The sequence below is a fragment of the Schistocerca cancellata genome, chromosome 9, assembly GCF_023864275.1.
Source record: "Schistocerca cancellata isolate TAMUIC-IGC-003103 chromosome 9, iqSchCanc2.1, whole genome shotgun sequence".
In the NCBI taxonomy this organism is placed as follows: domain Eukaryota; kingdom Metazoa; phylum Arthropoda; class Insecta; order Orthoptera; family Acrididae; genus Schistocerca; species Schistocerca cancellata.
Window position 1 is genome coordinate 501,863,673 of NC_064634.1, and position 24,611 is coordinate 501,888,283.

General features: G+C 44.5%; 1 non-coding gene across 1 annotated transcript; it reads left to right on the forward strand.

Annotated features, from left to right (window-relative positions):
* Positions 1 to 22,407: 22,407 nt before the first annotated feature.
* Positions 22,408 to 22,482, forward strand: Trnas-cga (transfer RNA serine (anticodon CGA)). The gene has a single exon. It is a non-coding gene; the product is annotated as a tRNA-Ser (tRNA).
* The last annotated feature ends 2,129 nt before the right edge of the window (positions 22,483 to 24,611 follow it).

The window sequence follows — 24,611 nt, forward strand, 5'->3', positions numbered from 1 at the left end:
GGTCGAGCGGCATGCACCCTGTTAATACTTGCAGGGCCTCTGTCGATACAGTCCTACAAGCGCTGGTCATCTGTAACAGAAGTGGCCTTTGAACTGCATCGATTTTCGTCTGACATATCATTGCTTCGACCGATCTAGTCATGCAGCTGCACCATACCGCAAACAGAGAGAAACAAATCCTGATAAGTTAGACTTAATCATTTTTTTCCGCAGACCCCACTCTAGTCTAGTTACCCTCAGGAGGAAACCTGCGACGCCGCGTGGGATTAGCCGAGCGGTCTTGGGCGCTGCAGTCATGGACTGTGCGGCTGGTCCCGGCGGAGGTTCGAGTCCTCCCTCGGGCATGGGTGTCTGTGTTTGTCCTTAGGATAATTTCAGTTAAGTAGTGTGTAAGCTAGGGACTGATGACCTTAGCAGTTAAGCCCCATAAGATTTCACACATTTGAACCTGCGACAGCACTTAGCCGATTCTGGATGTTTCTCGTGTGAGGTGTGAACCAGAGTCTTTCATCAAGAGTTACACCGAGATATGTAAACTCTGAAACGAACTTTATATTCCCTTCCTCGAATGGTATTCTTGGAGGTCTGCGACTGTCAAATCTGCCTTTGATGGTCATGGCAACTGTCTTTTGTTTGGATATCCCTAGTTTATTTTGTTTGGTCCATCTGCTTACATCACTCAGCGCCATTCTTGCTCGGTCCTCTATCTGCTTTTAGAGAGCGATGCTCGTAGAGTGAGGGGGAACAACCAGACCTACACTTGTGACGTCACGTCAGTCTACACGTTGTCACGGTTCCACGCGGTACCTCCGAGGCCCGAACCCAGTCCTCCAGTTACGGCGCCGCTCCCACCCAGGGCTCGCTTATCTCGGCCACGCGGCCACTTCGCGCTTATGGTTGCACAGCGCCTGCCGGCGCGCTTAAAATTTCTCGGGATGGGCCTTAACGCTTTCCCCAGACGCCGCTCTCTGGCTCCTAATTAACTAGAGGCCGCCGAGAGCGCAGCCAATCCTCGGCGGCTTCGTCACATGAATATTTCATCTGTTCCCCGAATCGCCTGCGTCATTCACACTTTAGCTCACAAGAGGTACGGCGATCGCCCACCAGCTGGGATGGTCTGCGGCTCTGCTTGCTTCGCCTCTTTTTTTCCTGCTATTTTGCCTTAACGCAGACTCTCCTTTGGCATGGAGGTTCCAAATGGAGTGTTCAAAGCAACACAGCCGTAAATCACAAACAGTAACACCTGATTTATCACGGTATTGTGTTTTTCTTCTTTAGTTTACTGGCCCCCGGAGATAATTCGTAAGGCAGCCACCATGTGTTCCATGCAAGCACAGTTGTGGTCTTAGCACTACCGGTCCCACTAAATTAGCAATAGCCGATACTGTTATTCTTATGACTGGAATACGACTTGCTCGTGACTGTGTGTAAGGGTAACGTATCGGACTAAATAAATTTCTCGAAATATTTCTATTGATGGAAGCAGTACAAGAGCATGCGGTAATCGAACCAAGCTTCTATTGCATTGTATTGAACTGGGGATCTAGAAACGACGGAGAGGCTTAGTCCCTGCCGTAGCCCTCAGTAGTGCACAACCCCACAACAGGATACAGCAGTCCACCCACCCCACCGCCGCCCCACACTCAACTCAGGGTTATTGTGCGGTTCGGCCCCCAGTGGACACCCCGGGAACGTCTCGTACCAGACGAGTGTAGCCGCAATATTTGGGTAGTAGAGTAATTATGGTGTACGTGTACGTGGAGAAAGTGTTCGCGCAGCAGTCGTCGACATTAACTGGGGCGGAATAAGGGAAACCAGCCCGCATTCCCCGAGGCAGATGGAAAACCGCCTAAAAACCATCCACAGACTGGCCGGCACACCAGACCTCGACACTAATCCGCCGGGCGGATTCGTGCCGGGGACCGCCACGCCTTCCCGCCCGGAAAACAGTGCGTTAGAAGCTTCTCTTCCTAATACAGTAAACTACAGTTACGTAAAAGGAAACGGTCGCCAGCTTAATCAGGCAAAGTTGTACTAAATACTAGCACTGTACCAGGAGAAAGAAAAGGAAGGTAACTATGGGTATTTACTTTACTCGACACTGATATTCTATTTTTGTTTATAGGACACGACACAGTAGCACACTTTAGCACGAAATTTACCAGCGGTTTGGCATGAACAACACAGAAAGAAAATTGAACGTTTATGCAACAACTGGTTCTGAGTAACACTTACTATCTGTACATTAAAGCAGGGAAGCTACTGGTCATTACACGAAATGTTTTGCTGATGGTGGAGCACTGTTAACTTGGACATGAGTTTCTTTCATCAGCTTAGTTGTCGGAAAATACCCTTACTGAACTGGTTTTCAAATACTCGTGTTCTAATTACTATTTGTTTTCTCGAGGAGCATTCACTTCAATATATTATACAGCTCAAATGAAACATGTAGTTCCGAGATCTGTTATCGTCTGAACAATTGTAGCCGGTTACTTATTAGAGTACATAAAAGTAACATAAATGATAACTGCACTTCATTATTACTATTAAGGTAATATGGAAAGCAAAGCTGGCGTAACAACTAACCTCTACGTTCATTCAGATGAACGCTGAACAGCTGTGCCAAGGCACAATAAGACTAACACTTTTATCTACAAACAGGTTAAAATACAAAAATTGTAGGGTAATCACTCTATGCCTTTCTAGTTCACTAGCCAGTAATTACTCTGAATAATCACAGTTTTCTGAAAATATCTTTAGTACAGTACTGAAATTTCAATAAGATTGACATTTAGGAAAAGCACTTCGGATCTTTTCTTTGTAATTACTTTGACGAACCTTCAACTATCATTCTGAGAAATACACCTGCAGTCACTCAAAAACGAGGATCACTGAATAATTACACAGGTCAACGAAAAAAATTTTTTGAAGAACTTTTTTTACTTTGATAGTTGATATTCATAGATTTTTACGAGCTGAACCCAAATCTAGTCTTAGTTTTTTGTATCACCCATAGTTTTCGAGCAACATGCTTTTTACTATATAGTATAAAAATCCTATGCTATACGGTAAACGGGGAAATTAATGAAACGCTTTGTTACAATATAAGCATGGTTTGTATTTACAGTAAGCTACTTAAAACAATGATATGTGGTAATAGAGGTTTTACTTATCAGCTGGAATTGGTTTGTATCTTTTTTCATTGAAGCTTCTTGTATAGCCTTTTCTACGATAAGTCGCTTGCTGAACGTCTCGTTGAAGTGACCAACGGAAGTCCCCCCATCATGTTGGTATTCCAGCGGCCATGGTAGCGGTTTTCCATGACTTTAATGTCCCGGCGAAAACGCTTTCTTCGCTCCTCACTAGCATCTCACATATTGTCCAGGAAGTAATCAAGGTGACTGTGAACTTTCAGGATCATTAAACATCCTAAAGTTTTAAACTTCTTTAACATTGTAGCTATAATAGAAACATATTCTGGGTCTTTTTCATCTCCTAAGAACTTCGTAACGACTTGCTTGAATGATACCCATGCCTCTTTCTCATTTAAGGTCCTTGTGGATTCAAAGTTAACATCAAACATCAATTTTCTAATGTCAGGTCCGACAAAGACGCTTTCTTTTAATTTAGCTTCTGAAAGGTGTGGAAACTTTCGGCAGAGATACTTAAAACGTGGCCAATCTTTAGGCAAAGCCTTGACAAACTGTTTCATTAGGCCTAACTTTATATGTAGAGGTGGTAGGAGTACGTTTTTTGGAAGTAGAAGGTTTTTGCATGGAATGTTCTTCTCACCAGTTTTTAAAGACTCCATCATAGGCCAGTTCTTTATGCACCAGTGTTGATCCCTAGCACTACTGTCCCATTCACACAAGAAACATGGAAATTTGGTAAAGCCACCTTGCTGACCAAGGAGCATGCGTGTTACTTGTAGATCGCCACATATCATCCAACCATGTCCGCCCCGATAGCTGAGCGCTGCCGGCGCGGTAAGTCAGTGTGTTCGGTCAGAGGGTTAGCTGCCGTCTGTAATTAAAAAAAAAACTGAGTTAATGACTCGACGACGAACTGAAATGGGTGTCTTGCGTCGTCCATCCCGAGCAGATAGAACGAACGAAAACGAACAAAATGAGATTTAAAAAAAGAAAGTGGTGAGCGTGACGGATTGCCGTCCTACGGGCCCGGGTTCGATTCCCGGCTGTGTCGGAGATTTTCTCTGCTCAGGGACTGGGTGTTGTGCTGTCGTTCATCATCGTTTCATCCCCATCCGGCGCGCAGGTCGCCCAATGTGTCGTCGAATGTAACGAGAGCTGCACCAAGGCGGCCGGGCCTGCCCCACAAAGGGGACTCCCGGCCAATGACGCCAAACGCTCATTTGATTTTTTCGTCCAACCATGAGCAGAATAGCCTATTTTATTTAGCACTATTTCGAGGTTTTCATAGCTTTCTTTCATATGTACAGAATGTCCAACTGGAATAGATGCATATATGTTACCATTGTGTAATAAAAAAAACCTTTAAACTAGTTCTGGATGAATCAATAAACAGCCTGCATCTTCATTTTTGTATTCAATACCAAATTCATTCATCAGACCGAGAATCTCTGAGCAGCGCACTAAATCACCTTCTTGTTCAAAAAACTTGGAAAATTGTCGCTCTCTCTTTCTATATATGTACATGCCGGTTCCAACTGCCAAAGTTCTTTTCCTTTAATCTAGAGCCAAGCAATTCAGCCTTTTCTTTCATTAAGCCCAGATCCCTAACCAAATCTCGGTCTGAGGTAACAATTTGGGCTCTAAACTTTCTGTATTACAATGGAATTCATCATCTGGTTCACGTAAATCAGATTGAACATCAGAAAATACTTCTGTTGGGATAGAATTTAAATCATCTGGTGGTTCAGGAATCGGCAAATCTACACCATGCCCTACTGCTCGGATGGCGGATGGAAGGTTAGGGTAGATTATTACCTTCTTGTTTTTCGAATTATGACCATTAATATCAACACTGCAAAAGTAGAAATCATCGGAATGATTTCTTGGCTCCCTCCATATCATTGGAACAGCAAATCTAAAGGCATTTTTCTCCTTTTTGGACCATTTTCTCAGATCTTCAACACATACATAACATACCCTATGCGGCGCCCAAGATTTATCTTGATCACCATGTGTAGATCCAAAGTATGATAGATAAACCTTTTTCACTAAATCTGTAACATTTCTTTGGTGTTTTTTTAATCACAGATTCACCACAAATGAAACAAAAACTGTCAGCAGAGTTTTTACATCCACGATTAGACATTGTACTGAGCACATGTACAGGAAACGGGAAAGTGAGGTTAGGTTGACAGTAAACAAAACACCATGTGTTAACACAAAAATAGAATCGATCTTGTTTTGCCAGCAAATGTTTTTCAACAGTGCTATCAACGTCATCTACATTCATTACACCTCCTTTTTAAATTACTTTAACTACGAGGTGCATTCAACTTCTAAGGCCTCCGATTTTTTTTCTCTGGACTGGAAAGAGATAGAAACATGCGCATTGTTTTAAAATGAGGCCGCGTTCATTGTCAATACGTCCCAGAGATGGCAGCATCGTACGGTAGATGGAATTTTACCGCCAGCGGCGAGAATGAGAACTGTTTTAAATACTTAAAATGGCGACGTTTTCCTTACTTGAACAGCGTGCAATCATTCGTTTTCTGAATTTGCGTGGTGTGAAACCAATTGAAATTCATCGAGACGTGTGGTGATGGAGTTATGGATGTGTCGAAAGTGCATTCGTGGGTGCGACAGTTTAATGAAGGCAGAACGTCGTGTGACAACAAACCGAAACAACCTCGAGCTCTCACAAGCCGATCTGACGACATGATCGAGAAAGTGGAGAGAAATTGTTTTGGGGGATCGCCGAATGACTGTTGAACAGATCACCTCCAGAGTTGGGATTTCTGTGGGTTCTGTGCACACAAACCTGCATGACGACCTGAAAAAGCGAAAAGTGTCATCCAGGTGGGTGCCAAGAATGCTGACTGACGACCACACGGCTGCCCGTGTTGCATGTTGGCAAGCAATGTTGACGCGCAACGACAGCATGAATGGGACTTTCTTTTCGTCGGTTGTGGCAATGGATGAGACGTGGATGCCATTTTTCAATCCAGAAACAAAGCGTCAGTCAGCTCAATAGAAGCACACAGATTCACCGCCACCAAAAAAATTTCGGTGTCCATGTTCTGGGACAGCGAGGGTGTAATCCTTACCCATTGCGTTCCAAAGGGCACTACGGTAACCGGTGCATCCTACGAAAATGTTTTGAAGAACAAATTCCTTCCTGCACTGCAACAAAAACGTCCGGGAAGGGCTGCGCGTGTGCTGTTTCACCAAGACAACGCACCCGCAAATCGAGCTAACGTTACGCAACAGTTTCTTCGTGATAACAAGTTTAAAGTGATTCCTCATGCTCCCTACTCACCTGACCTGGCTCCTAGAGACTTTTGGCTTTTTCCAACAATGAAAGACTCTCCGTGGCCGCACATTCACCCGCCGTGCTGCTATTGCCTCAGCGATTTTCCAGTGGTCAAAACAGACTCCTAAAGAAGCCTTCGCCGCTGCCATGGAATCATGGCGTCAGCGTTGTGAACAATGTGTACGTCTGCAGGGCGATTACGTCGAGAAGTAACGCCAGTTTCATCGATGTCGGGTGAGTAGTTAATTACTAATTCACCTCGTATATAAAAGCTCTTAAATTCTTTAAAAAATCGCTTTATTTAATAAATTTAACTGTAAAATGTGAAGGAATGGTGGGTGATACAGTTTTTTAAGTACCATATTTGGATTTCCCACCATAAAAAACATAAGAATAAGGTATTTTCAGCAAAAAACTTTTTCCATCGTTGATCTGTGTTATGGAATCCACTACTACACAGAAGTTACTAAACGTTGTTGAAGAAAGCAATTACTTTTCAGTCCAATGAAACAGGATAATCTGAAAAAATGCAGCATCTGGCAGAGGATCCTGTCTAGCTAAATGACTAAGGATATAAGATGGGTGCTGAACACAAAGTTTGTGTTATTTAAATTTATTACTGGATAAGAGGACACATAACTGGCCCACGCACCTGATTACTTAAGACGAAGGTGGCGCTTGTGGCGATCTTCTGCGGCTACTAAAAAGGAGACGAAGACGCCATGGGTCTGGCTGTATGACAGGCTCTGAGAATCCTCCTTGTGGCGACGGATTTTCGTAGTTCAGAGCTAACCAATGCAAGCCATGAATAATTAGCCAAACTGCTTGCACGTCCGATGCTATATTATATAATGCTGCTGCTCTTCTTACCTCGTTTGCACACAAGATACGAACACTGTATGCTAGCCACCGACTGGCTGTTGCCACAAAGGAACCTTGCAGTTCGACCACCAAATCCAACTTTTCTATTTCCGCCAAGCCAGTCTCGTTGCTGAGGAACCGCTGCTCCAGGTTTTGCATCACTATAAACCTATTCTCACTATGCATGAACCAGTACCACAAGTATAATTTCAACATTTCAATACTTCTGCAGAACATTAGTTTTGAAATTACATGAATACTTTAACTACAGTGACATAAATTGACATAAAAAATGAATAAAACATTTATATAGATGTTATATCAAAGAGCTTGGTGACACAGAAGTTAAACACAAACAGACAAAGAAGTTAAAAGAAACAAGTAAAGGTGATACCGATAATAGTATTACACATGTTCCATGTTTCAGTGATGTTTCCTGTTAAGGATACATAGTGTAACATCCGTAACACCTCAGTGTTGGGCGATACGTCAAAATAGCATACACTTTACATAACAGCAGTACAGATAATATCATTTCGTCACATTTACATAACAATAAAACATCACATTTAAATAAGAATAAAATCAGTTACATTTTACAGAACTCGCGTTTCATATCCGTGACACTTTCCCTATTTCGTGATAGTACAAAACTAGCTCACCTTTTCCGAACTTATTCGATGGCCTACATCGGTCCTACCTGTTAAGGATCCCACACAACACAACAATACACAGGACGCACAAGTGTAGTGCAGGCAGTCTCTTTAGTGGACTTGTTACTTGTTCTGAGCGTTCTGCCACTAAAGTTGTTCGTAATTGTTATTACTAGATATTTAGCTGAACTGATACACTTAATATTTGTGTAATTTATCGTGTAAACGAAATTTAGTGCATCGCTTTTTGTATTCGTGTGGATGAGTTCACACTATTCATTATTTAAAGCCAGTTGTGACTTTTGGCACCATTTAGACATCTTGTCTAAATCATTTTGCAGTTGGTTTTGGTCTTATGAATGTAATGATGACTTTAGTAGAGGGTAAATGATAGCATGATCTGCTAACAATCTAAGGAGGCTGCTCAGATTGTCTTCTAAATCATTTATATAGATGAGGAACAGAAGAGAGCCCATAAAACTTCCTTGGAGAACGCCACATATAACTTCTGTTCGGCTCGCTTCATTTAATTTACCTAATAATCCCCCTCTACAGCCCCTAAAAGCCTGTAACAGGAATTGCAAAACACACTGTACACAGACCAAGTCGCAATGCTAAAAAATTTCAGCGAGATCCAGGAAGACCTACACAGGATTGACACCTGGTCCTGAGACTGACAGTTTACTGTCAAAAGAAACAGAATAGCGTATTGCCCATAAATAAAATGACCCATCATTGTACAACTGCACAACATGATTTGAAGCAATCAGTTTCGTTAAATGTCTGGCAGTATTTAATATTTCAATTTTATCCCAACCCCACAGCTTTGACGTTATCTACAATGCATTGCGTTTACTCTGTCTTCCATGCTTCTCACTGAGATGTGAATCATTGGAAGGTAATAACTTCTTTATAACGTAAATTTTGAAGCTAAGTGTTTCACCATACTACGTGTCAAATTGATTCCTCATTTATTTAACTAACACTGCTGTCTTTTATACAACTCGTGGTCGTTGCCAAATAAATCAAACATTAGTCAGAATTACACTACTTCTCACGTTACTACCTTTACACATGCAAGTAGTCACAAACATGATTGCAGTTACTACGTCTCAGACTTTTCTTTCAACGACGGAGGTGGCGCCTTGGTTAGCACACTGGACTCGCATTCGGGACGATCACGGTTCAAACCCGCGTCCGGCCATCCTAATGTAGGTTTTCCGTGATTTCTCTAAATCGCTTCAGGCAAATGCCGGGGTGGCTCCTTCGACAAGGCATGGCCGACTTCCTTCCCCGTCCTCCCCTAATCCGATGGGACCCATGACACGGCTGCGCGGAGTGGCCGCGCGGTTCGAGGCACCATGTCACGGATTGCGCGGCCCGTCCCGCCGGAGGTTCGAGTCCTCCCTCGGGCATGTGTGTGTGTGTTGTTCTTAGTATAAGTTAGTTTAAGTTAGTTTAAGTAGTTTGTATGTCTAGGGACCGATGACCTCAGGAGTTTTTTCCCTTAGGAATTCACATGCCTTTGAACGTTTACAACCCATGACATCGCTGAATGAGATTTTCACTCTGCAGCGGAGTGTGCGCTGATATGAAACTTCCTGGCAGATTAAAACTGTGTGTCCGACTGAGACTCGAACTCAGAAAAGCTGTGAGGACCGGGCGTGAGTCGTGCTTCGGTAGCTCAGATGGTAGAGCACTTGCCCGCGAAAGGCAAAGGTCCCAAGTTCGAGTCTCGGTCGGGCACACAGTTTTAATCTGCCAGGAAGTTTCGTGTCATCGCTGTTTGGTCCCTTCCCCCAAAGCAATCAACCAACCAACTTTTCTTCCTTTTATCAATACGAAAAAATACAAAGTGCACATTATGTATTTCTGTGAGTATAAATATCGAGAATAGTAACCTGATCTGTATTTCTGTTTACCACCAGTTGACCTCACAATATAGTATCTTCGTATCTGATACACTGTCTGTTTGGTTATAATGTGCATGTATTTGCATCTCGGCATAAGTACTGCAACCTACAGGAGTTGGACAAAAATATGGAACCACACAGAGAAACGCTCGCTTGGATATAAATGCACACGCTAACGAAGCCTTCAGATCGCGCTGTTATTTTTGTCCACGAATGGCGCTCCTGAAATGTGCTCAGTACGTCACAAGTGTCGAAATGTCAGTCGTGGTCAGAACACAGTGTTCCGTGTACTTGGGTGAGTGCATCGTGTTGTAGCTGAGTGAATTCGAACGTCGTCAGATTGCTGGTGCTCATACAGTGGGTGCTTCCACAACCGGCGTAGCCCAAGTGTTCGAAGTTTCGAGAGGCACCGTGTCGACCATTTACACCGCATCCAGGGAAAGCGGGAAAATATCATCCGCTGAATCACAACGCGGAGAAAAGTGTGTGTCGAATGATGACGGGACGGTCACTGAAGAGGATGGTGAAGAATATTTATAGGACGACAACTGGAAAAGTCACTACTGAACTGAATGTCGCAATTTGTATTTTTATTTCTTATTTTATTTTATTTAGTAATTTTTTTGTCAGCTACATTCCACTCTCCGTGCTTTGTTAGATATAAAATTTCCTCCCACGATCATGTGGAGCTGAAAGTCCAACGATTCGCTGATGAGCCAAAACATTATGACCATCTGCTATATAGCCTGTTTATCTGTCTTTGAAACGAAATACATCACTGACTCTGCGTATCAGGGATCACATAGTTTACTGGTAGGGTTCTGGATGTAGGTGAGTGGCATTAGATGTCTACGCACAGGTCATGTAGTTCGCGTAAATAACGAGCCGCTGATTTGCGTACGCTTCGACGGCGCCCTATAGCGACGCAGATGAGTTCAATAGGATTTACATCAGGCGAATTTGGTCGCCGAGACATCCACGTGAGTTCACTTAAATGCTTCTGAAGCCACTGTAGCAGGTACTGGCTCCGAGACACGGACAATTATACTGCTGAAAGGTGACATCGCTGTCGGGGAAGACATCAAGGATGGAAGTGGTTCTCAGGTGTCAGTGTATATTCGATCACTACCATATCAGCCCGCGTCCGTGGAGCGCTGCACGTTTCGAGCCACCTTTCTCCTCGATGACGCCGCTTGTGGAGACGACCATCGACCTAGTGTATCAAAAATGTGATTCACCCCGCCGAGCCGACACCTTTCCATTGATCGACAGTCAAATACCCACGGTCCCATGCCTACTGCAAACGTAACTGACGATGTCTTTGGGTCAACATGTGAACGTGAAGGGCGGTCTGCTGCGGAGCTCCATGTTCAACAAAGTACTATGAACGGTGCGCTCTGAAACACTTGTGAGTGCATCAGCATTGTGCTCTTTAGTCAGAGATTCCACAGATCACCACATATCCTACTCTGCAGAGCAGATAAGCCTCCGAAACCCACGCTCTGCGAAGAGTTGTGGAAGTCCTACCATTTAGCGCCTTGTGGTAGTTTCACTATCCTTCTACCTCTTTCCGCAGATGCTCCGACAGTAGGACATGAAAATTCGACCCTCTTCGTCGTTTTCGAGTCACTCGTTCACAGGCTCTGCGTAACAACAATGAGCTGTTCGTCAAAGTCGCTTATCTCATGGATTTTCCCATTTGCAGCCCATATCTTCACTAGGGTTATCTCCCATCTGTGCCTGCTCCGCTTACATACTTTCCTTACCGCGTCACGGACAAACTCTGGGAGGTTGTAGGAAACATCAAAACAAATACTTTTCCCTAATGTCATTTTTTCCTATGAGGAGTATTTAAACCGGTAGAGGGAGATTTCTCTGGCGGCAAATTAATTAAACCAACAAACACTTTTCCATTTTTTACGACCAAGAGATAAACACAACCCAATTTCAATTACAGCAGATTTTCAAAAATGCCTCCATTGACACGTAAACAAAGGTTACACCGACGGATCATGTACTGTCTGACACGGGCAAAAACTCCAGGAGTATCCTCAATTGTTCCTGCTGCTGCTACTATCCGGGCAACCAGATCCTCTTCTGATGCAACAGGAGTTGCGGAAACAAGGTTGCGCATCTCTCCCCACACAAAAAAGTCCAGAGGGGACGTATCTGGGGATCGAGCAGGCCACGGTACAGGACCACCTCTGCCAATCCACGTTTCTGGGAACCGTCCGTTCAGGAATCGAAGCACACGAAGACTGAAATGTGCCGGCGCCCCGTCATGTCGGAACCACGTGCGTTGTCTTGCAGGGAGCGGGACGTCTTCCAGCAATTCTGGCAGTGCTCTGGCGAGAAAATTGTAATAGCGCCTGACATTTAATGGCCTAGGTAGCAGATACGGCCCAATTAAACAGTCCCCAACAACATCGACCCACACATGAACGAAGAACCGCACTTGATGAGCGCTAATAACTGTGGCAGGTGGGTTATCCTCACTCCAAACATGCGAATTTCGCATGTTGAAGACTCCATCACGCCCGAACGTTGCTTCATCGGTAAACAACACAGAGGATGGAAATGTAGGATGCGTTTCACACTGTTCCAGGTACCACTGCGAAAACTGTGCTGTGGGTGGATAATCAATTGGTTCCAGGTTGCGGACACGCTGTAAGTGAAAGGGACGTAACAATTGCTCTCGAAGGACTGTTCTTACATTCGTCTGATTCGTCCCTATGTTCCGCTCCACATGCTGCAAGACAGTTTCCTCAAATTGCAGCGTTCTCACCGTGCGACGGCGTCCTTGTCCAGATAATGTGTTAAATGACCCTGTCTCACGCAGACGTTGGTACACAGCAGCAAAGGTCGTATGATGCGGGATACGGCGATTAGGATATTGTTGTGGATAAACTCGCTCTGCAGCTCGTCCGTTGTGGTGCGCTACGTAGTACGCACTAACCATATCAGTGTACTCACTCTAGGTGTATCGCTCCATTAGTACACAGAGACATTGCACTACTACACTCGTGGACAGCAGCTGCCTACAACTGAAGAGTGAAATACGACCTCTAACAACTGAAGATCGTAATACGGCCTCTAATAACCGAAAAGCGTAATGCGGCCTCCACCGGTTTAAATAATGACAATAGGGAAAAATATTTGTTTTGATGCCCCTACAACCTCCCAGAGTTTGTCGGTTTAAATACTTTTCACCCTGTATACGTCAAGAAAAGTTTGATAAAGAGCAATGTTCGAGCAACACCAACAAGATGCCATTCAGACCTAATTAAGGGAAACTGAACGTACATCTCAACTGCAGTTCGTAAAGTAAGAGAGGTGTGGCTCAGAATAGAGAAAATAATTTACATGGGCCAGTTACTTTGAAATCTACAGATACAAGGCGACCACTAAGTCATGCTATAACTATACTATCGTTTTTAAAACTGTACGAATCATACAATACATCCCGCTATCGTTCTGCAGAAGGTGCATGGCGATTTTTTTAATGTAAGAAAGAAGCGAAACGAGGAATAGTACAGGAGGAAAGCGTGTTGACCGTGGGCCGCCGGTTCAGCACGAACGAAACACTGCTCGAGTGAGAACATAAATTTTTCTCTGCAGGTTCTGTAATGAATAAGGACAATAGTGGTTCACCTTCCAACGTAAGAGGAGCAGCGGACTCGTCGAAGGGTGAATGGATAGGCCGACAACGGTCTGAAAGCGTGAGCTGTATGCAGAATCGTGTATCGCCACACAACGGTGCAGCTGCGTGAGAAGAGAAACATAAGGCTGCGGCCACAGCCGCCTGCACGCTCAGACACTGCGTCTTAAAACCATCGCTGACGTGTGCCGACAAGCGCACGCGAACTAGTTCAAACAGCAGAAAAAGACCGCCCCATTACTTAAAACGAGATTAATATTCGTATAGATATACTGGTTCTTTCGATTGAATTAACACTCTGGTGTATTTTATTTTAAATATTCATTTCGATGTATGTATAACTTCAACACGCAGGCTATCCCCTTATGCAGATTATCCCCTTAAAGAAAAATCAGAGTGTGAAACGATAATCATAGCCAGATTTCTTACATACTGCAGGGCAGTATCCCAGAAAAAGATCTTTCATACGATGATCACGATGGAACTTGGCGAATTCTGCAAAATGGCGACAACTGTTAGAATTCGCTGAAAATATTTTTCCTTCAAAGACGCGCCTTGATACGACAAACATACTGCTTTGAGTTGGTTGGCTCCGAGACAGGGTGGGAAACGTCTTAGGAACGACGTTATTATCTTCTTTCTTTGTCTCAGCAGACAGAATCTGGTCACTGCATTTCTCAGCAGCTGACGTCGGGAGCTTGCTTAGCAGTGGCCAGTCCGATGTCATAAAACTCCGGGACGTGGCCGCCTCGGAGCCGTACTTCTGGTTCGGACAGCAGCGGCAGCTGCTGGGTGGTACGCGCAGAAGACGCCACGGTTATCGCATTCAGCTCCGGGCACTTGCCGTCTGGCGTCAGTTTTGCTGTTCACAGAGGGATACGCTCGGTGCAGCGAGGCAGCTTAAATCACTGAATAGTCCAGAGTATATACGTCAGGCCCCTCTCATAGTATGCTGATGCAATAGCTACATTCTTAGCAATCACATACAACCGCTAGCTCGTCGAAAGATCCGTACTTAAAGACTGAAAATTCAAAGGAAATAAGAGTAATCTGCTGTATTGCGGACCTGTATCACTAAAGTCGATTTCCAGTAGAATTTTAGAACACATTCTGTGCTCCAGCGTTATGAATCACCTCGAACAATACGGTTTACTGACAAACAGCCAACACGAATTCTTGTCAAACACAACTAGCTCTTTATTCTGACGAAGTATTGAGTGCTATCGACAGGGGATGTTAAATTGACTTCATATTTTTAGATTTCCAAACGGCTTTTGACACCGCTGCTCCTATGAAGTAGCGTCTCAATCGTGCGACTGGGTTCCTGATTTCCTGTTAGAAAGGTCGCAGTTCGTAGTAACTGATGGAAAGTCGTCGACTAAAACAGAATTAATATCTGGCGTTTCCCAAGGTGGTATTATAGGCCCTCTGCTGTTCGTGATCTTCATAAAGGATTTAGAACACAGCCTGAGCAGCACTCTTGATTGTTTTTCAGATGGCGCTGTCATTTACGATCTTGTTATCAGTCATCAAATGATTAAAAGCAAATGTAAAATTATTGAGACCATATATCTGGATAGCGCGAAAAGTGGCAATTGACTCTAAATAATGAACAGTGAGCACTCATACACACGAGAACTAAAAGGAATCCGCTAAATGTCGGATAAAACACACAAATGTAATGGCTGTAAATTCAGCTAAATATTTAGGGATTATAATTACTAATAACTTAAATTGGAACGATCACAAAGATAATGTTGTGGGCAAAGCAAGCCAAAGACTCCGTTTTACTGCAAGAAGACTTAGAAAATAGAACAGGTCTACTGAGCAGACTGCTTACACCACGGTTGTCCATCCAAAAATGGCTCTGAGCACCATGGGACCTAACATCTGCGGTCATGAGTCCCCTAGAACTTAGAACTACTTAAACCTAACCAACCTAAGGACATCACACACATCCATGCCCGAGGCAGGATTCGAACCTGCGACCGCAGCGGTCGCGCGGTTTCGGTTGTCCATCCTCTTCTGGAGAACTGTTGTGCGGTGTGGGATCTGCGTGAGATGGGTCTGACGGAGGACATCGAAAAAGTTCACAGAAGGGCAGCTCGTTTTATATTATCAGGGAAGGAAATAGAGGAGAGAATGCCACGGAATAGGGGTCCCAATCGTTAAAACAAAGGCGTTTTTTTGTTGCGGCAGGGTCTTCTCATGAAATTTCGATCACCTACTCTCTCCTCTGAATATGAAAATATTTTGTTGGCGCCCACGTAAATATGGAGAAATTATCATCGTAATAAAATACGATAAATCAGAGCTCGAACTGAAAGATTTAGGTGCTCGTTTGTCCCATGTGCTGTTCGAAAGCGGAATGGTAGAGAAATAGCTTGAAGGTGGTTCGATGGACCCTCTGCGAGGGTCTGTGAGTGTGAAATGCGGACGTGGATTGCCTTGGATAGATACGCATATCGCCACCAGCTACCGTTGAACGCGGAGCGAGCAACTGTTTCTGGCAGGAGCGACGCTGCACGCCGCTGCACGCTGCACGGCACCTTGTACACCGCCACGTGCTGACAGGACACAGCATCCGCGCCCACTTTTATCGCCAAGACCGAAACGGTATCTCCGCTCCCTCTGGCTTATCTGGAAAGTTTGGCCGCGATTGTATTGCAACGCATCATTATCTTGACTCCCATGTGCGCTGGCCTTGTTCACTTCTGTAGTCGCAGTAGCCACTTTCCGGGTGCACGGGGAGCATTTCTTCGGCCTGGAGCTGCTCGGCCGCTCTGTCCCAAATCCTCCTAAATGGGCTGTGGCACGAGTTTTAACAACGGCCTTATAGGGAGACTAGTCCCCCCTTGATCCCAGTAGCACAGCAGCGTCGGTAAGAAGACAAGACAGACACGAGTCGACCCGTCACTTCCGCTGCGTCATGTCTACATCTACATCTACATTTATACTCCGCAAGCCACCCAACGGTGTGTGGCGGAGGGCACTTTACGTGCCACTGTCATTATCTCCCTTTCCTGTTCCAGTCGCGTATGGTTCGCGGGAAGAACGACTGTCTGAAAGCCTCTGTGCGCGCTCTAATCTCTCTAATTTTACATTCGTGATCTCCTCGGGAGGTATAAGTAGGGGGAAGCAATATATTCGATACCTCATCCAGAAACGCACCCTCTCGAAACCTGGCGAGCAAGCTACACCGCGATGCAGAGCGCCTCTCTTGCAGAGTCTGCCACTTGAGTTTGTTAAACATCTCCGTAACGCTATCACGGTTACCAAATAACCCTGTGACGAAACGCGCCGCTCTTCTTTGGATCTTCTCTATCTCCTCCGTCAACCCGATCTGGTACGGATCCCACACTGATGAGCAATACTCAAGTATAGGTCGAACGAGTGTTTTGTAAGCCACCTCCTTTGTTGATGGACTACATTTTCTAAGGACTCTCCCAATGAATCTCAACCTGGTACCCGCCTTACCAACAATTAATTTTATATGATCATTCCACTTTAAATCGTTCCGTACGCATACTCCCAGATATTTTACAGAAGTAACTGCTACCAGTGTTTGTTCCGCTATCATATAATCATACAATAAGGGATCCTTCTTTCTATGTATTCGCAATACATTACATTTGTCTATTTTAAGGGTCAGTTGCCACTCCCTGCACCAAGTGCCTATCCGCTGCAGATCTTCCTGCATTTCGCTACAATTTTCTAATGCTGCAACTTCTCTGTATACTACAGCATCATCCGCGAAAAGCCGCATGGAACTTCCGACACTATCTACTAGGTCATTTATATATATTGTGAAAAGCAATGGTCCCATAACACTCCCCTGTGGCACGCCAGAGGTTACTTTAACGTCTGTAGATGTCTCTCCATTGAGAACAACATGCTGTGTTCTGTTTGCTAAAAACTCTTCAATCCAGCCACACAGCTGGTCTGATATTCCGTAGGCTCTTACTTTGTTTATCAGGCGACAGTGCGGAACTGTATCGAACGCCTTCCGGAAGTCAAGGAAAATGGCATCTACCTGGGAGCCTGTATCTAATATTTTCTGGGTCTCATGAACAAATAAAGCGAGTTGGGTTTCACACGATCGCTGTTTCCGGAATCCATGTTGATTCCTACATAGTAGATTCTGAGTTTCCAAAAACGACATGATACTCGAGCAAAAGACATGTTCTAAAATTCTACAACAGATCGACGTCAGAGAGATAGGTCTATAGTTTTGCGCATCTGCTCGACGACCCTTCTTGAAGACTGGGACTACCTGTGCTCTTTTCCAATCATTTGGAACCTTCTGTTCCTCTAGAGACTTGCGGTACACGGCTGTTAGAAGGGGGGCAAGTTCTTTCGCGTACTCTGTGTAGAATCGAATTGGTATCCCGTCAGGTCCAGTGGACTTTCATCTGTTGAGTGATTCCAGTTGCTTTTCTATTCCTTGGACACTTATTTCATTGTCAGCCATTTTTTCGTTGGTGCGAGGATTTAGAGAAGGAACTGCAGTGCGGTCTTCCTCTGTGAAACAGCTTTGGAAAAAGGTGTTTAGTATTTCAGCTTTACGCTTGTCATCCTCTGTTTCAATGCCATCATCATCCCGGAGTGTCTGGACATGATGTTTCGAGCCACTTACTGATTTAACGTAAGACCAGAACTTCCTAGGATTTTCTAGATGTACCCTTGTCCGGTTTTCAGCTACGCTACAAATCACTTTATTTATGAAAATACAAAGTACAATCACCAACAAATTTTACATATTCACAAGTACCTTTGCCTTTAATCCAAATAAATACAGTTTCATTAGTTGATAGCTTACGTCTATTACGGGTATACAGGGTAAAGGGAGAGGGTGACATATAAGTAGATTTGCCAAAGTCTTTATTTGCATTTTCGGTAACATGATAGGTTCTGTAGGCGATGACATCTCGGTCTACGAAGATTCGGTCTATATGATTCGGTGAGCACTCTTTCCAAAACACACTGACAGACATCGAGAAAAGATGCAGGATCTCGGCAGCCTTGCTTGTGATATGACATGCTACAGCTGATAAATCAGTAGCTTATCTCTGCTGGCACGGGCTGATCTTGACCTTGAGTATCACGATACACTGCTAAAGATAGCCAGTATCAGTTTACCCACTTGTGGTCCCTGGTGCCACTCCCTACTCCCTCACCGCAGGGGAACCACCGAGAACTGATCAATGTCACCCAGGGGAATCATCTGCCTCTCCTCTTCCCTACACTCTCCTCCCCTCTGGGCCAATGACTGTCAAGCACCCCCTCCTCCCTCTGCCCATCATCATCCCTCATGAGTGGGATTCACAGATATTTGCATACACCAATGTTCTCGCAACATCAGTACAAGAGAAAACCTTCCGAGAAATTAGAAGCATTACTTAACGCTGATATGGAAATCCTTGAAAAATAGTATAGTGAGTGGCATTTAATCAACAACCCAACAAAAACGTAAGTACAGTGATGCACCTACACAGCGAAGCAAACAGAGAATTAAACGTAAAGGGCCAAGCAATTAGACACATCATATACCTGGGAATAAAACTGGACCATACTGTGGTGTCACCGCCAGACACCACACTTGCTAGGTGGTAGCTTTAAATCGGCCGCGGTCCATTAGTACATGTTGGACCCGCGTGTCGCCACTGTCAGTAATCGCAGACCTAGCGCCACCACATGGCAGATCTAGAGAGGCGGACTAGCACTCGCCCCAGTTGTACGACGACTTTGCTAGCGACTACACTGACGAAGCCTTACTCTCATTTGCCGAGAGACGGTTAGAATAGCCTTCAGCTAAGTCAATGACTACGACCTAGCAAGGCGCCATTAACCGTATCTGAAGATAGTCTAATTTGTATAGTCAAGAGCGATGTACCACAATAATGGAATAAAGTTAAGTATCCGAGCAACTGCATATTTTTCTCTATAGCATTCACCAAGAATCCTGTTCCAGAACTCACGCCAGCCGGCGTGTGTGTACGCGTGCCGTTCGGCTACTTCCTAGTGGCGTGGCTGTCTTGCTACGCCACAACACATACACTACCATATAAGTCGGTCTTGAAAGACGTAGCCCAGAAATGAAAACAAGAAATAATATAATTGGAAAGCGAGATGGAAACAAGCCAGAGCAATTCAGCAGATATATTATGCGATTCAGTGTCGGTTCTTGTGAATATTGTGTGGCCCAGTGTGACCCAGGAGCATCCACACGAAAAAGATTGACATCTAATTCCATGAAACCATGAGTAAAATCTCGGCAACACTACGATCAACCCCCATTTCCTGACTTCTGACTTCCAGTCCTAGCACATACCGCCACTCCACACATCAGACGACAAGCAGCAGCTACATTAGTTGGAGACTTTCATAACTTGACCATCCACTAATATTTTACTTCCGAAGATCGCCTCAAATCCCGAAAACCCTTCAAGATGGACGAAGTACACCAAGGATGCGATGACTGTATGGAGAGAAGAGCGGCAGCGCATAGTCGTGAAGAACAGCCTCATCCAACACTGCAAGAGTCGGGCTTTGACCTGCCACGGAAGCATTCGACTGCACTGAACAGACTGCGAACCGGATTTGGACGATGCAGACAATTAATGGTGAAGTGGTGACTTGCCGAAGATCCCAAGTGTGACTACGGAATGGATCAGAGTATGGACCATATTTTAAGTACGGTTCTCCTGGCGGACGTCATAACGAAACACACATACTTACAAACAACGCCAAAAATTGTCTACACAGTCCCATGTCTATATTGCAATAATGTATATTTGTGTGCGTTGTTGCTTCTTCTTTGGTTTAAAACTTATTTTCTGTAGCATGGGTGTCAAACGGAGGGATTCACTCTGCAGCAGGGAACCATAGGGAGAGGTTGTAGGTTGTGTCTGTTTATTAACAACAGATTACGTTAAGTCACTTTACTTGAGTTCTATTTGCAAATTCGAATTTAATATTACATGATTCGAGACACCAACAGAGACCACTCTCAGGCAGATACGTAAGAACTCTAATTTTTCCACAATTTTACGTATTGTTCCATATTTTTCGTATTTTTCGCAATTTTAAATATTTTTCGTCCATTTTTTTGTATTTTTACCGGATTTTCCAACAATTTTACTAATTTTCTCCGAGTACGCACGACCCTCCCCACTCTTCCCCACGTCGCGTCGACGCCAGAATGCTCTCAGACAATCACAGTGTAGTGATTTATGCAACAGGCCTACTACAGAGACTGCCTACACTAAGCTTGCTTGTCCTCTGCTAGAGTTTTCTGTCCTGTCTTACAACACATTATTAATGGAGGACATGGAAAAGATCAAAGAAGGGCAGCTCATTTTGTACTATCGCGGGACAGGTGAGAGATTGTCATAGATATGATAAACGAGTTGGGATGGCAATCATTACATTTAAAGGTGTTCTTCATTACTGCGAGATCATTTGACGAAATTTCTGTTGCTAATTTTCTCCTAGAAATGTGAAAATATTTTACTGTCGCCAGCCTACATAGGGATAAATAATCCTCATAATAAAGTAAAAGAAATCAAAGCCCATACAGCAAGATTTAAGTCTTTGTATTTCTCGCGCGCTGTTCGAGAACAGACATAAATAGCTTGAAAATGGTTCGTTGAACATTTTGTGAGGCACTTAAGTGTGAATTGCCGAGTACCCATGTAGACGTAGATGTATGTGCCCGAATTAGTTACCAATGATATTCAAGCAAACCTCCTGTACTCCGTCTTTTTATAACTGGGACACTCTGGAGCTGGGCACAGTAGGAAGAGATTGCGGGCTGTGTATATTAGTTAGTAACAAACTAAGTCACGTCACTCAGGACCTGTTTGTTAATAACAATTTAACATTTCGTCATTTGACACACCGGCTGACACCACACAGGCAGATATGTAAGTCCGCTCATTTTTCTACAATTTTACACGTTTTGCCCAATTATGTGAGTTGTGTGTCAACGTTATATCAACGTCGCATCACGTCACATCGCATCGCATCATCACGTCACATCGCATCGAATCATTACGTCACGTCAGTCTCGCATCGTATCGTGCTGACGTTATGATGCAGGAAGCCAATCACAATGCATCATGGGTTCTGATAAATTTATCATTGCCAAGCCATCGCTTCATTACTAGTTTGTCTGCAACGCCATAGTGTATGTGTTAGAAATGAACGCATTGGTAGAAATGAAGACATCAGGTCATATAAATAATGTCATAGCAAATTCCATAAGCACTAGCGATTTTTATACAAAGATATTGCATCGCTCTGAGCACTATGGGACTTAACTTCTGAGGTCATCAGTCCCCTAGAACGTAGAACTAGTTAAACCTAACTAACCTAAGGACAGCACGCACATCCATGCCCGAGGCAGGATTCGAACCTGCGACCGTAGCGGTCCCGCGGTTCCAGAGTGTAGCGCCTAGAACAGCTCGGCCACTGCGGCCGGCAAAGATATTGCATATATAAGAAATACGACACTGCAATAGATAAACCCCTGGCAAACCACTACTACATTGAAACTTCCTGGCAGATTAAAACTGTGTGCCGGACCGAGACTGGAACTCGGGACCTTTGCCATTCGCGGGCAAGCGGTCTACCACAGTTCTAATCTGCCAGGAAGTTTCATATCAGCGCACACTCCGCTGCAGAGTGAAAATCTCATTCTGGAAACATCCCCTAGGCTGTGGGTAAGCCATGTCTCCGCAATATCCTTTCTTTCAGGAGTGCTAGTTCTGCAAGGTTCGCAGGAGAGCTTCTGTTACGTTTGGAAGGTAGGAAACGAGGTATTGGCAGAAGTAAAGCTGTGAGGACGGGGCGTGAGTCGTGCTTGGGTAGCTCAGTTGGTAGAGCGCTTGCCCGCGAAAGGCAAAGGTCCCGAGTTCGAGTCTCGGTCCGGCACACAGTTCTAATCTGCCAGGAAGTTTCATATCAGCGCACACTCCGCTGCAGAGTGAAAATCTCATTCTGGACACTACTACATTACTTGATTGGATGACGTCATATTAAAATTCTGATGCTTGCGAACAAAGATACTGTATTCGTAGCACACTACTACAAAATACACACCTAGAGATAGAGTAGACCTGTAGCTGCAGCCACCCTCCACGAAAAGCGTGTCGCGTGCAGAGCTGCCCAACCCTCGAACTGGGACATGTGTGGTGTAGCCGCTAACACCGTCCTAGCTACGACCGAGACAAGACGTGTAGTTGTCTCCGGCGCGGTGGCTGACAATACTGCTGTATCAGTTCTGGCCGAGGGATCTCCCAGCCGCGGAAATAACGGCCAACAGGTACCAACATGTTGGTGGAAATGTCAAATACCCTTACAAATACACACCCAGAATACGAGAAACTCGCCTTCACACCTAGGAAAATCCAGATCGCGAACGAGAAAGCTCAATGTCTTTGCCAAACACTACGCCAGACCATCTTCCCAAGCACAGTAGAGCTGTTTATGTTTTCTTATTGGCAACGTTACGTAGCGCTCTGTAGGAAAATCACTGGCTGTGCTGTGTGCAGTCTGTGGCTAGTTTGCATTGTTGTCTGCCATTGTAGTGTTGGGCAGCTGGATGTGAACAGCACGTAGCGTTGCGCAGTTGGAGGTGAGCCGCCAGCAGTGGTGGATGTGGGGAGAGAGATGGCGGAGTTTTGAAATTTGTAAGACTGGATGTCATGAACTGCTATTTATATTATGACTATTAAGGTAAATACATTGTTTGTTCTCTATTAAAGTCTTTCATTTGCTAACTATGCCTATCAGTAGTTAGTGCCTTCCGTAGTTTGAATCTTTTATTTAGCTGGCAGTAGTGGCGCTCGCTGTATTGCAGTAGTTCGAGTAACCAAGATTTTTGTGAGGTAAGCGATTTGTGAAACGCATAGGTTAATGTTAGTCAGGGCCATTCTTTTGTAGGGATTTCTGAAAGTCAGATTGCGTTGCGCTAAAAATATTGTGTGTCAGTTTAAGCACAGTCATGTATAATTGTTCTAAGGGGACGTTTCACAAGTTGTGTATGGTTTAATCGTCTCTGGCCTGCTGGCTGGCACAAAAGACCAGTCGTTCAGAGAGAGGCCACACCAGAGAGACAGAATAGTCCTAACTGTCAGACACCTACATGCTCGCCATAGGAAATATGTGGATGCTTTTGCGCATAAACGTTGCTAACAGTTTAAGCGCCAAGAACTTCCCTCCCCTTCCCCCTTCCCCCCCTTTCACTCTGCACCAATCAGACACGTGCTCCTCCCACCCCACCCCCCCAAGCATCATGCTTCAAAAAAATAGCGTGGGCGACCTCATTTGCAGCCAGAGTACGCTCCCATGTGGAATGAAAATGAAGACATGTAACTATAACGACGATACCTAAATCAAATGAACTCTGTAATAATGGTAGTATATGGACATTCCTACAAGTTCCATATATTAGCTATATGAAAATCCGAGAATGGCCATCGCTATTAACGTAATTTCGACTGACCCACAGAATTCCAAAGACACAGAGTGGACAACTAGCACACCGCAGCATGTGGCATAAATGAAGAATTAATCCTAAGAATATACATACTCACCATACATATACAAAACTGAGCAATAGCTACAGTACATCAAAAATAAACTCTTCCTGCATGCAAGGTGGTGAACACACACAGCTCCCGATACCTATCGCAGTATATGGTCAAAAATGCGAGCTTAGAGATCGAGCACCGTCTGTCGACAAGCATATCCTCCAAAGACCAATTACCCTACCACCAACGTGATTCAAATTTGCGAACACATATGCACAATGACAGCAGGAAAGAAGGGCTATACATGTCTGATAATAGGACAACCGCCAGCACATTTACGACGAGATGATGTGTGTGACTGTCGGCGCTGCCGCAGCCGCGGTCCCCGGGAGACCAGCGTTGGCACAGTGCTCCTGCTGACAGTCCTGGGAACTGTAACCATCCAATACCACTCTTGTTACTTCCGGGAAGAGCCATCACAATGGCTCCAAGTAACTGCGGGAAAAACAGCCTACACAAACTGATAAAT